This window comes from Lathyrus oleraceus, chromosome 4 (assembly GCF_024323335.1).
Source record: "Lathyrus oleraceus cultivar Zhongwan6 chromosome 4, CAAS_Psat_ZW6_1.0, whole genome shotgun sequence".
Classification (NCBI taxonomy): Eukaryota; Viridiplantae; Streptophyta; class Magnoliopsida; order Fabales; family Fabaceae; genus Lathyrus; species Lathyrus oleraceus.
Window position 1 is genome coordinate 341,987,939 of NC_066582.1, and position 12,478 is coordinate 342,000,416.

The 12,478-nt window shown below is 34.8% G+C and overlaps 1 long non-coding RNA gene across 1 annotated transcript; it reads left to right on the top strand.

Moving 5' to 3' along the window:
• Window positions 1-500: 500 nt before the first annotated feature.
• On the top strand, window positions 501-2,603 carry LOC127075391 (uncharacterized). Its single transcript, XR_007786426.1, has 2 exons — window positions 501-907; window positions 2,011-2,603. It is a non-coding gene; the product is annotated as an uncharacterized LOC127075391 (long non-coding RNA).
• Window positions 2,604-12,478: the final 9,875 nt, after the last annotated feature.

Sequence of the window (12,478 nt, forward strand, 5' to 3'; positions counted from 1 at the left end):
TTATTCTTATATGCAATGATTTTGGCTCACTTTTAATTCATTTTGAATTTTGAATTAGAATGTTGCAATTAATTTACGACATTGTTAATACCATTGTATTAAATTAATCTTATATATAATATTTTTAGTTTATTTTTATTATTTTTATAATTAATTTTAACTTAAAAATTGACCATTTCACTTTATGAATTTGTAAATATTTTTCAAAATTAATAATATTTTTTATTTTAATATCTAAAATATACTTTATCCATTTTACTTCTTTAACTCTAAGTGAATGTTTTTAGTTATTTTAAATTTTAAATTCAATTTCATTTTTTAGTGCATATTAGTTTTATTTAATGATATTTTTAAGGATCTCATAAATATTATTAGAAATTTCAAAAGTTAAAATAATGTATTTGTAAATAATTCAAAACTAATAATTAGAATAATATATTATTAAGTCTCATTAAAGCCTACAAAATTCCACTTATTTTCATTAAGGTACTTCAGTTGATAGTTTGATAGTTGTGGTGAGCGTCATTCGAATATGCAACATTCTAGTTGACAAAGTAATTAGTAAGTAATATTTTAGTTTCCTAAATATGTTTTTTTAACTACTTTTTTTTTGTTAATCACTTTGAAGAGGTCGCAAGTATACATCTCTTTTACCCTAACCTAAGCAAATGCAGTACATCGCTATCAGCATTTCTCACAACCCTCGTATTTCTCTCTTCTCTCCGTAAGTTTTCTCATTCCATTTTTTTCCTTGAAAACCCTAAGTTATCTTCACTTTTACGGAGCATTTTTTACCATCTAGAAGTTGAAAGGAAAACTATTTGTTACTCTTAAATCCACGAGCTTCCTATTCAACTTGTCGATTTTGTGTTTCGGACAACTCACCATTGAGACTCTTTCTACTGCGGTAAGCTTCCTCTGATTGTTCGTTTTGAATTTATTTTCGATATGATTATTACTTTTGATTCTCAGCTTTGGAATCCTTTCCGTGACTAATTACTTTTGATTCTCAGCTTAGATAAATGTGCTAATTGATTTTTTTAATCTAGGTTACTCTTGTTGATTTTTGTTGTTATTACGATTGATTATAATGGAGTAATTTTGGTTGAATAAATTGATGAGATAAAACTTGAGAGTATCTATGATTTATTTTGACATTATCCACGACTTTATCATCAACAAATCTATAGTATATTTGTTTTAATTTAAAAAAACATATATTTTTATAATATTATATATTTTTATTTAAAAAAACTATAAATAATTATTTAAAAAATCAATTAAAAAATTGATTTAAACGGTTATTTTTAAAATTTTACTTTAGATCATTTATTATTTTATTGTAATTTTTTTGGATATTAAAAATTAAAAAATCTCTTAAGTTTGAAGCTATTTTAAATGACTTTCTAAAAAATTATTTGAGATACATTTTTTTTACAAAAGAATTATGATTTTAAGTATGTTTTAATCTTTAATATTGTATATTTATGTTATGTTAAAATTAGTCTTTCAATTTATGAAAAACAGATTTAAACTTTTTTTTTAATATTGTGAAAAACAATTTTATAAAAATTATTGCTAAAAATTAAATAAACACAAATATTTTTTTTAATTTAAAACAGACGGACCACGATTTATCTCGTGACCTAAAATGTATACTTATTTACTTTTCTATAAAATTTCAATAAGTATTATGTAATAAAAATATTTTATACCTACACAAAGAGCAATGATTCTGGATGTAGTCCACAACTTTAACTTTTAGCTCCATGAAGAACAACTTAAAAATCAAGTTCTTAAAATTTGAGAGAAAATAAAACAAAATATTTTTGTACTAAACTTACTAGAGTGAATAAGAATCATCTATCTACAAATGCGAGTACATCACAAGGACAATCACAAATTAGTTCATAAAACTCCAAGTGAAATTGACGTTGTTGCGTAAAAGAGGTAGGGAGAAGAAAAATGCACACAAGATTAACAGTGGTCTATCTTATTCGTCTTTGTTAGAGTTTAGTCTACTCTTCAATGGTTAAGGGTGACTCATAGAGTATACCTGAGAAGGTGACAAAAAAGATGGTCGAGACAATAAGAGAAAGTATACAGGGGTAGAAGAATCACTAAAGAAGAAAAGGTCTCCTCGCTAGAAGAAGTTGTCCACCAAGAAAACTATTGAGGTTGTGATTGGAGCAAGGGAAAAAAGTCAACAATAGTGAAGAAGAGGAAGATCGGAAAGGAAAATGTCAATACATCACATCCATTACTAGTGGTCTTCCAAGGGCAAAGAACCCCTCCAAGGGGACGATGAAGAGAAAAATCGTTGGGTTGATGGTTGTAAGTTGTTGTTCCTTTTGGATTGACTGCATTATGCAAAACAACATGGTATGTTCAAGTTGTTTTTGTGAAAAGGGGACACATGTGAGACATGATGTTCTAGCAGGTGTGGCACATCTGTCCCCTACATCTGCTTCTTCATTGGCACATTTTCTGAGTGCGATTTTGGATTTGTTTCTGATTGATTTGTTGCTATCTTTTAGTAAACTAATTAATTAGGTTTGTTTAATGATTTATTAAGATCGAATTTAAAGATTTGGAAATTTAAATTTGAATTCAAATCAAATTATATCTTGCTGCAGAGCTATTTTGGAAGAACAAATCTTAACCAAATCTCCACTTTATCCGCTGATCAAATCTTTTTCCCATTAGAGAAAATCTCAGCAGAGTAATTCTATTTAAAGAGACTTTATTCCATCTTTGAAGGCCATGCGCTGAATTGAAGATCTTTAGAGCTAGGGTTTTTATTTGAGCCATTTGTTTGTGTTGATTGTACATCACGCTAGTACCCTAATGCATTAGGCATAACGTTAGTTTGTTTAATTGAGTTTTAATTTAAGATTCTATATGTTGTTTATTGAAGGTACAATCACTGGGGATTAGTGGTTGAAATAAAGTAAGAGGGATTCTCATATTTAGGGGGAAACCTAAATAGAAAGTCACTAGGAATAGGAAGAGGTGTAACATCCCAACTTATTATTTAAATTTTATTTAATTGGTACGTGATTTGACCTTTATATGAGAATTATGGTATTTTCAGAGTGTAGGGATAATTTAGTAAATTACTAAATACTGGTGGTTAAGAGTTGTGAGAGTCGGTAAATAGTATTATTTCATTTATTAGTTAATTTCTTGATAATAAAATAAAATAATAGGATATGGAGAATTGTGATTAAATAATTATTTAATTGAATATTTATTTAATTTAAATATTTATTTGATTTAAATCATTATTTAATTGATTAAATGAAAGAAAGGGGTCAATAATGTGATTAATAGAAAATAGAGGGTAAAAGGAGAGAGAATTGGATTTATTTTGGGCAAAAATTATAGTTTTGAAAAATGAGTCCATATAAATACTAAAAGTTGTGGCAAAATTAGGTTATACTCTAGTTTTGTCAGAAGGTGAAAGAGGTAGAGGTTTTTTGGGATCGTGAAGGTTTGGGAACGGGGAATCAAAGGGATTTTCAGGGAGATCAACTTTACAAAAAATTGGAGGTAATGGGGGGATAGTTCCTTACCCTTCTATCAACGTCCTTAGGGATTTTAATAGGTTTTCCCTAATTTTCTTTTTTATGAATTATGAGTTACGTTGTTTCCTTATTTGTGATTGAATCATGTGAAATTGTTGTTGGTATGTGTTGCTCGTAGACCATAATGGGGCATTTGGGACAAATCCCCTCATGGTCTCTATACCTCATGGTTGGAGGTGATAACCTCATATATAGCTTGATTGCATTATTATCCTTTTTTATTGATTCTCTTGATTCCCAGACAACTGTGTTAGTTTCACTTGATTTCCCAGAATCTGATTCTGGGATTTGAAATGGTTTCTCCAAAAAAAATTCTTAGGTCACTAGGTTTTCTAAAATTTTCCCATAATTAAAAGAAAATATTTTTAAGCTATCTTATGAAGAAAATCACTTTTTGATAGAGATTTCAAACTGTAAAAATCATTTTTTCTTTAAAAATGATTTTTTGGGAAAAAAGAAAAAAAAATTGTGTTTTTGGCAAAGAAAAATCAAAAATCGTTCGTGGGGTCGGCCGCGTGGCAGAGTCGTGGCATCGAGCGGTCGGTTTGGGCTGAAGAGCCGCGGCGACAATCCAACAAAAAAAGGGGCCGAGCGGCGGAGCTGTGGCGGCGTGCGAAAGGCCGCCAGAGTCGAACCGTGCGGTGGCAGTGCCACGAAGGTCGATCGATCGTTGAGAAAAAAAATTCGTGTCAGACGGCGTCGGGCAACCGACGGGTGGCCAATTTTGGCCCAATTCCGGTTCAGGAAATTTTTTAGCGTTTTCGGACGATTTTGGTGGTTTTCTAGCGAATGCTTGAGCATTCCTGGAATTCTTGGAGTTTGGGAGCCTTTAGTGGAATTTTGGGTTTTAAAATACGACCTGCGTGTCGTGCCTCTCTCTTAATCTCCCAAATGTAACTTCTTTTCTCATCTCACTCCCTCGTATGTAAAACGAGTTTCTTTCATGTAATGTAATGATATGAAGAAAGCAAAGAAGTCAGTGCCAAAGGAGGACAACCTTGAAGATCTTGCTTGGAGAAGCTTAGATCTTTGTTAGGTTAGCTTAGGTTCTCCCATTGGCTTGGGAGAACAATTGCGCTAGGGGCCATAACTGTTTCATTATGTTTGTATGTATGTTGATGCATGTGAATGTATCTTGATGCATGTGAGAGACGGTTTATATGATAAACAAGCAGATGAGATCATAAAAATTGCAATTCCCTCAAAATAAATATTAAGTTTATGCTTTCCAAGTTTTAACACTCATCAAGACTAGTATCGAATAATGTAGGTTTCGCCTACGCGAGGTGCATGTTCTATATTAGTAAGGTGCGATGGGATAATTGTAATATCCAATTGTTAAAACAATGGGTCAAACTTAATTAAACAAATTATAATAAGATTATATATATGTTTAGAAGCAACAGTTGGGAATGATCCATATGATGGATTGGAATAAGGAGTTATTCATCCAACTGAAATTTTCGAGAATTGTATGAGATACAATTGGAAGGAGTTCCTACCTAAATAACCTATTTTTGTGTAATCCGCCTACGTGGACTTAGAACGAAGTGAAATATGGATCTCGACCCACTAGAAAATCTTCTAACGGGATTTTCCGAATCAAATGATGAGGGTCATTTGTTTTGAGTAAAATAGTGGGAGCATATTTAATTAAAGGCCTAATTAAATATGTTAATGATACTTATATTTTCATTAATCCTTGTGTAGATTACCATGACAGCAAACACCTCTAACAACATCCTGCGATCAATCCTTGATAAGGAAAAATTGTCTGGGACAAATTTTCTGGATTGACACCGAAACCTGAGGATTGTCCTCAAACATGATAAAAAGCTGTATGTCTTAGAGACACCTGTTCCTGAAGAGGAACCTCCTAGTTCTGCACCTAAGGCAGAAAGAGATGCTTATAAGAAGCATGTCGATGATGCCAATGAAACTGCTTGTCTCATGCTAGCTACCATGAACTCAGAATTGCAAAAGCAACATGAGAACATGTCAGCGTTCGATATGATCGAACACCTGAAGATGCTCTATCAAGAGCAAGCAAGGCATGAGAGGTTTGAAGTTTCAAAAGCCTTTTTTCAAGGCAAGTTAGCTGAGGGAGCCCCTGTAGGTCCCCATGTACTCAAGATGATTGGGTATGTGGAAAACCTTGAGAGATTGGGTTTTCCCCTCGAAAAGGAACTTGCGACTGATTTGATCTTGCAATCGTTGCCAGATAGTTTCAGTCAATTTGTCCTAAATTTCAATATGATTGATATGGACAAATCTCTTCCTGAACTGCTCGCCATGTTAAGAACTGCCGAGTAGAATCTGAAGTCAAAAGGGAAGTCCATTCTGATGATCGGAAATGGAAAGAGACAGAACAAAAGGCCCACTAAGCAGGGTGATAAAGGGAAAGGCAAGGAAGTTGCCAAACCCAAACCCACCGTTGCTGCTTTAAAGCCTAGTGGAGGCATAGCAAAAGAAGGCACCTACTTCCATTGCGGTAAGACCGGACACTGGAAGAGAAACTGCCCAAAGTACCTGGAAGATAAGAAGAATGAAGTAGAGACTTCAACTTCAGGTATTTTTGTTATTAATTTATCTACTTCTGCATCACGGGTATTAGATAGTGGATGCAGTTCTCACATTTATACAAATGTGCAGGGGCTGAAAAGAAGTAGAGATTTGGCAAAAGGTGAAGTTGACCTACGAGTTGGCAATGGAGCAAAGGTTGCTGCTTTAGCCGTAGGGACTTATGTATTGACTTTACCTAGTGGTTTAATAATTCAGTTAGAGAACTATTATTATGTACCTGCAATTAACACGAATATTATTTCCGTTTCTTGTTTGGACAAGTTTGGTTTTTCATTCATAATAAAGAACAATTGTTGCTCAATTTATTTGAATGATATATTCTATGCTACTGCACAAATGAACAATGGATTATATGTCCTTGATCTTGAAATGCCTATTTATAACATTAATACTAAAAGGATGAAACCTAATGAGTTAAATCCAACTTACCTTTGGCATTGTCGATTAGGCCACATAAATGAGAAACACATTTTCAAACTCCATAAAGATGGACTGTTGGACTCTTTTGATTATGAATCATATGAGACATGCAAATCTTGTTTAATTGGAAAGATGACAAAGTCTCCATTCACAGGAAAAGGTGAAAGAGCTAATGATCTTTTGGCCCTCATACATACTGATGTATGTGGACCACTGAACATGCCAGCCAGAGGAGGTTTTCAGTACTTCATCACATTTACTGATGATTTCAGTAGATATGGTTACGTGTATTTAATGAAACACAAATCATAGTCCTTTGAAGAGTTCAAGGAATTCAAGAGTGAAGTACAAAACCAACTAGGTAAGAATATTAAAACTCTTCGATCAGATCGAGGTGGTGAGTATTTAAGCCTAGAGTTTGATGACCATCCGAGAGTGTGTGGGATCCTATCCCAACTTACTCCTCCTAGAACACCCCAATGGAATGGTGTATCTGAGAGAAGAAATCGAACCCTGTTGGACATGGTCCGATCCATGATGAGTCACGCCGATCTTCCAAACTCCTTTTGAGGACATGCACTATTGATATCAGCTTATACACTTAACCGTGTTCCATCCAAAAGGTTGAAAAGACACCATATAAGATATGGAGTGGTAAGAAACCAAATATGTCTTACATGAAGATTTGGGGTTGCGAAGTTTATGTGAAACGACAAATTTCAACTAAGCTTGAGCCCAACTCTGACAAATGCTTATTTGTGAGGTATCCTAAAGAAACAAGAGGGTATAACTTCTACAATCCTTTTGAGGGCAAAGTGTTTGTCGCTCGAACTGGAGTTTTCCTAGAAAAGGATTTTATTTCCAAAGGAACCAGTGGGAGGAAAGTAGAGCTTGAAGAAATTCAAGAATCACAAAGCATCGATACACCTATGGAGGAATTAGAGCAGGAAACACAAGTAGTTGTGTAAGAGCAACCTGCTCAAGTAGAACAAGACCAGTGTAGGTCAGGCAGGATACGTCACCTACCTGAGATATATGGATATCTGATCAAGGTGATGTATTACTCATGGATCAAGATGAGCTTGTGACCTACTCATGGAATCTTCGTTTTGATGAAACAGTAAAACAATATGGATTCATCAAGAACGAAGATGAGCCTTGTGTCTACAAGAAGGTTAGTGGGAGCATGATCGTATTCCTGGTATTATATGTAGATGACATATTACTCATTGGAAACGATATCCTTACCCCGCAACAAGTAAAGTCTTGGTTGGGGAAATGCTTTTCTATGAAGGACCTAGGTGAAGCAGCCTATATATTAGGAATCAGAATCTATAGAGATAGATCATAAAATGCTTGGCCTAAGTCAGAGTACATAGACAAAGTGCTGAGACGCTTTAATATGAATGATTCCAATGGTTATGTATTTTGCTTAAATGGTGGCGCTGTGAGCTTGAAAAGTTCAAAGCAAGATACAGTTGCTGATTCTACAACCGAGGTCGAGTATATTGCTGCCTCAAGTGCAGAAAAGGGAGCTGTTTGGATCAAAAAGTTCATTAGTGAACTTGGCATAGTCCCTAGCATTGTGGATCCCATTGGTCTCTATTATGATAACAATGGTGCTATCGCACAAGCTAAGGAGCCTAGATCTCACCAACGATCCAAACACATACTCAGGCGTTATCATCTCATTCGAGAGATAATAGATAGAGGAGATGTGAAAATATGTACCTACACTTGACAATATTGCTGACCCACTGACAAAGCCTCTTGCGCAGTAGAAGCATGATGACCATACTAGATCAATGGGCATAAGGGGTATGCCTGATAGGCTCTAGTGCTAGTGGGAGATTGTGGTGTAAGCCCTAGAAGCCAATACTTTTGGTACTTGTATCGAATTATTTATTAATAATAAAAGGCATTTTCTTTATTATGGTTGATTAATAAAGTCCCTGGAATAGATAGTCCGTTTAATGTATTAAGTGTGACTTAATCATGAGAGCACATTAAACATAAGGACACTATTCTTAAAGTATTCGTAGTCGAGCTTTAGTGTGAAGTGGGATAACATTAAAGCATTAAGACTATTATGTTTGTAGACTGATGATCACATATCATGGATCATGGATAAAGAGTTATCAAGTCTTAAACATAGGTATGAATATTAGGAGTAATATATATACCGGATTGACCCGCTATGAGAATACTATATAGAAAGTTATGCAAAGTGTCATAAGTTATTCTCATGGTGATAATAGTTTATACCACTCTTCGACCTGAAACCACTATGGATCCTAGATGTAGAGTCAAGTGCTTTATTGTTGATCCAACGTTGTCCGTAACTGGATAACCATAAAGACAGTTGATGGGTACTCCACAAAGCATGCTGAGGGACATGAGTGTCCTAGATGGAATTTTCCCATCCTGCGTAACAGGATAAATGTCTATGGGCCCAATATTGAACTGGACAAGGGTGACACGGTCTATACCTTGTGTTCAATATAGACATAAGGGCAAAGGGGTAATTATACACATAATTATCATCACAGGAGGTTTTGTCAGATCACATGACATTTTCGTGACTTGGGTAGCAGTGATGTGTTGCTAGATACCGCTCACTGTTTATTATGTTAAATGCGTGATTTAATATAATTGCCAACGTCGCGAAAACCTACAGGGTCACACACAAAGGACGGATGGATGAGAGATAGAGTAACTAAGAAACATCGTAAGGTACGGTGCACTTAAGTGGAATACGAAATATGGTAAAGTACCAAATACTTAAGTGATTTTGGCATATTATGAGACATGGGCCAAAATACACTTAAGTGGGCTTTTTAGCTTGAAGCCCACACAAGTCCATGACATTGAACAACATGGGGTTGTTGTTCCTATAAGAATAATTGTACTAATTCAAGATAGTGAATTTCCTTTCTTGGGTAAAGTGTGCCCTAACGTAGGTGTTGTTTCGCCAAACTGGGTTAACAATTCCTTGTGTCCTTTTATTGCTTTCTGAATTGATTATCTTGGTTATCTTTTGTTTGTTATTTCTGGTGCAAGATGTTGAACACCTTTACTTAAGCATCAGGTCCAACATCTACCCCTTAAAGAACATAATTTCATAAGAAAATAACAAGGGAATGCTTCGACCGAGGAGCCAAAAGACCTATCTCGGATTCCAGGATAGTGAAAAGGTAGGTAGGATCCCGAATAAAATCTTTCCTCTAATCATAACGGCTACCATGTCTCCAAGATCCTCATTGACATAAAAATCTCACCTAGCATCGTGCACGCATAACTTTCAAAAAGTTAGGGCTAAAAGGGGGAAGTTATGATCTTATGAGTCGTCTGACCTACAGACTTTCAATTATATATATATATATATATATATATATATATATATATATATATATATATATATATATATATATATATATATATATAAGTATGTATGTATGTATTGAGCTGGTTGTCATCTTGGGAGAAAGGAGAGACACCAAGATAGTTAACCTATAGTTTCTGATGGTTCCCTGCAAAGGGTTTGTAAATGTATTTTGGACAGGCCTTTCTCATCAACTTTAGACGCAATGGCCTCCTAGTATATCTCAAGTTTAAATATCACTATTTTTACGATGAGTTAGTGATAACATGTGTCGACCTATCTAAGGCAAGAAGGATACACAAAGCCCTGCATAGTTATCAAAAGAGGATAAAGGAAAGGAAGTGGAGATCAATATGGATTCCCTTATTATGTAGTAAATAAGCATTGTGGTTGAGATTGCATCAGGTAAAATTAATAATTCTAACTTGACAACGAAGGAGAATTGCGATCCAAAACGCAGCGGAAATTAAAATTTTCTCCTTTAGTGATCCTTAAAGATGGGCATGCTCAGTGATAGAATCGTTACCTCTTGTGACAATTGAAACCTTTGATGGAGATCTAAGGAGTGATCATGAATGTTGAATGGTGACAACGCCTCTACTCAGTCCACACGAATGGATTCCTTCAATCTCAGTGATAGCTGCTACGAATGAAGGCTTTGAGTGAGTGAGAGAGAGAGAGAAACTAAATTTCAACTGCACAAAATCCTTCTGCACAAGGGTTCTATTTATAGAACCACTTATATGGGCTGCAAGCTAAAAAGCCCACTTAAGTGTATGTGGCCCATATCTTATGATATGCCAAAGTCACTTAAGCGCATGGTACCTTACCATATTTCGTATTCTACTTAAGTACGCCGTACCTTATGATGTTCTACAATTCACTTAAGTGCACTGTGCCTTACGGTGTTCCTTATTTACTCTATCTCTCATCAATCCGTCCTTTTGTGTGGGACCTAGTAGGTTTTCGCGACAATAACAATTATATTAAATCACGTATTTAACATAATAAACAGTGAGCGATATCTAACAACACATCACTGCTACCCAAGACACGAAAATGTCATGTGATCTGGAAAATCCTATTGTGATAATACTTATGTGTATAATTACCTTTTTACCCCTATGTCTATATTAAACACAAGGCATAGACCGTGTCATCCTTGTTCAGTTCAATATTGGGCCCGTAGACATTTATCCTGTTATGCAGGATGGGCAAATTCCATCTAGGTCACTTAATTCCCTTAGCATGCTTCGTGGAGTACCCATTGTAGTGGTAAATTCATGACCATTAAGTTATGGATAAACTTAACGTCAATAAAACCAGAGTCGCCACCGCACTTTTATTGTTTCCAAAAGAAAAGGGAAAAGTACGAACAAAACCCAAAGATAAGAAGTTTTCAAATCAAAACTAATAAAATTCCAGAGATTACAGGTAAGGGGGTTGGTTACACGGAGGGAAGGTGTTAGCATCCAAAGTGTCCTAGGTACTGCTAGGGAGCCCTTTTTTATGTGTGTATGCGTTTTGGATAAAAGATGTTTGTAATAAATAGAGTGTGGGGATGATAAAAGAATTAATTAATTATATTTTTGTGTTTGACAAGACCTTCAGTCTTGTGCCTACGTACCAACATAAAAATGAGAGATCAAAACCTCATAGTTCGTGGTATCAATTTCAAAATGAGTTGATTGCTTTTAACAAAAAATTTAATTTTAAGAGAGACACAAAAGGCCTAAAAGACTTTGAATGAATGTTAGTTATTTTGGTCTTTTCGAAATTTCAAGTCAATATGGTTAAGTTCATTTACAAGTTTGATTTAAGAAAAGAGTTTAAAAATGCAATGGTATAAGGCCATAGTTTCTAATTTGCAATAAAGTCTAAGTTTAGAAATCAAAAGCAAAGAAGATTTTGAAAAGGGGGAGAGATTTTGAAATTTAAGAGAATGGGAGGAGATGAAGAGACTAATCCTAAGCAAAAATTAAAAAGTTAAGAGTTGAAAAGATCTGACTAGTGGGATGCAATCAAATAGACAAGAATGTCATATAGAAACCCACTTTTCCTTTGGACTTTAAATCAAGCAATATCAATAAGCAAGTAGCAAGATGAAGAGAAAGGCATCAGATAAAGATAGCCACATCCAAGCAAGCAACTTCATAGTATTCTCCTTAATCTTCCCATGCATCAGATGAACTACTCCTTGATTGGCTCAGAATAAGGCATCAAACACAGATTCAAAGTAACATTTGCATCAAGACCATGTAGCAAATGAATTCATGTAGATCACAATACTTGCATCAGATGGAGGCTCAAATCACAATAACTTCGTCTCAAAAAAGTTGGCATTGGCCAAGTCCTTTTGCATAGGGAATGTGAAGGAGAATTGCCATCCAAGGCGCAGCGGAATTTAAAAATTTCTTCATTTAGTGATCCTTACAAATGGGCATGATCAGTGATAGAATCGTTACCCCTTGTGGCGATTCAAACCTTTGGTGCAGATCTCTTGTAA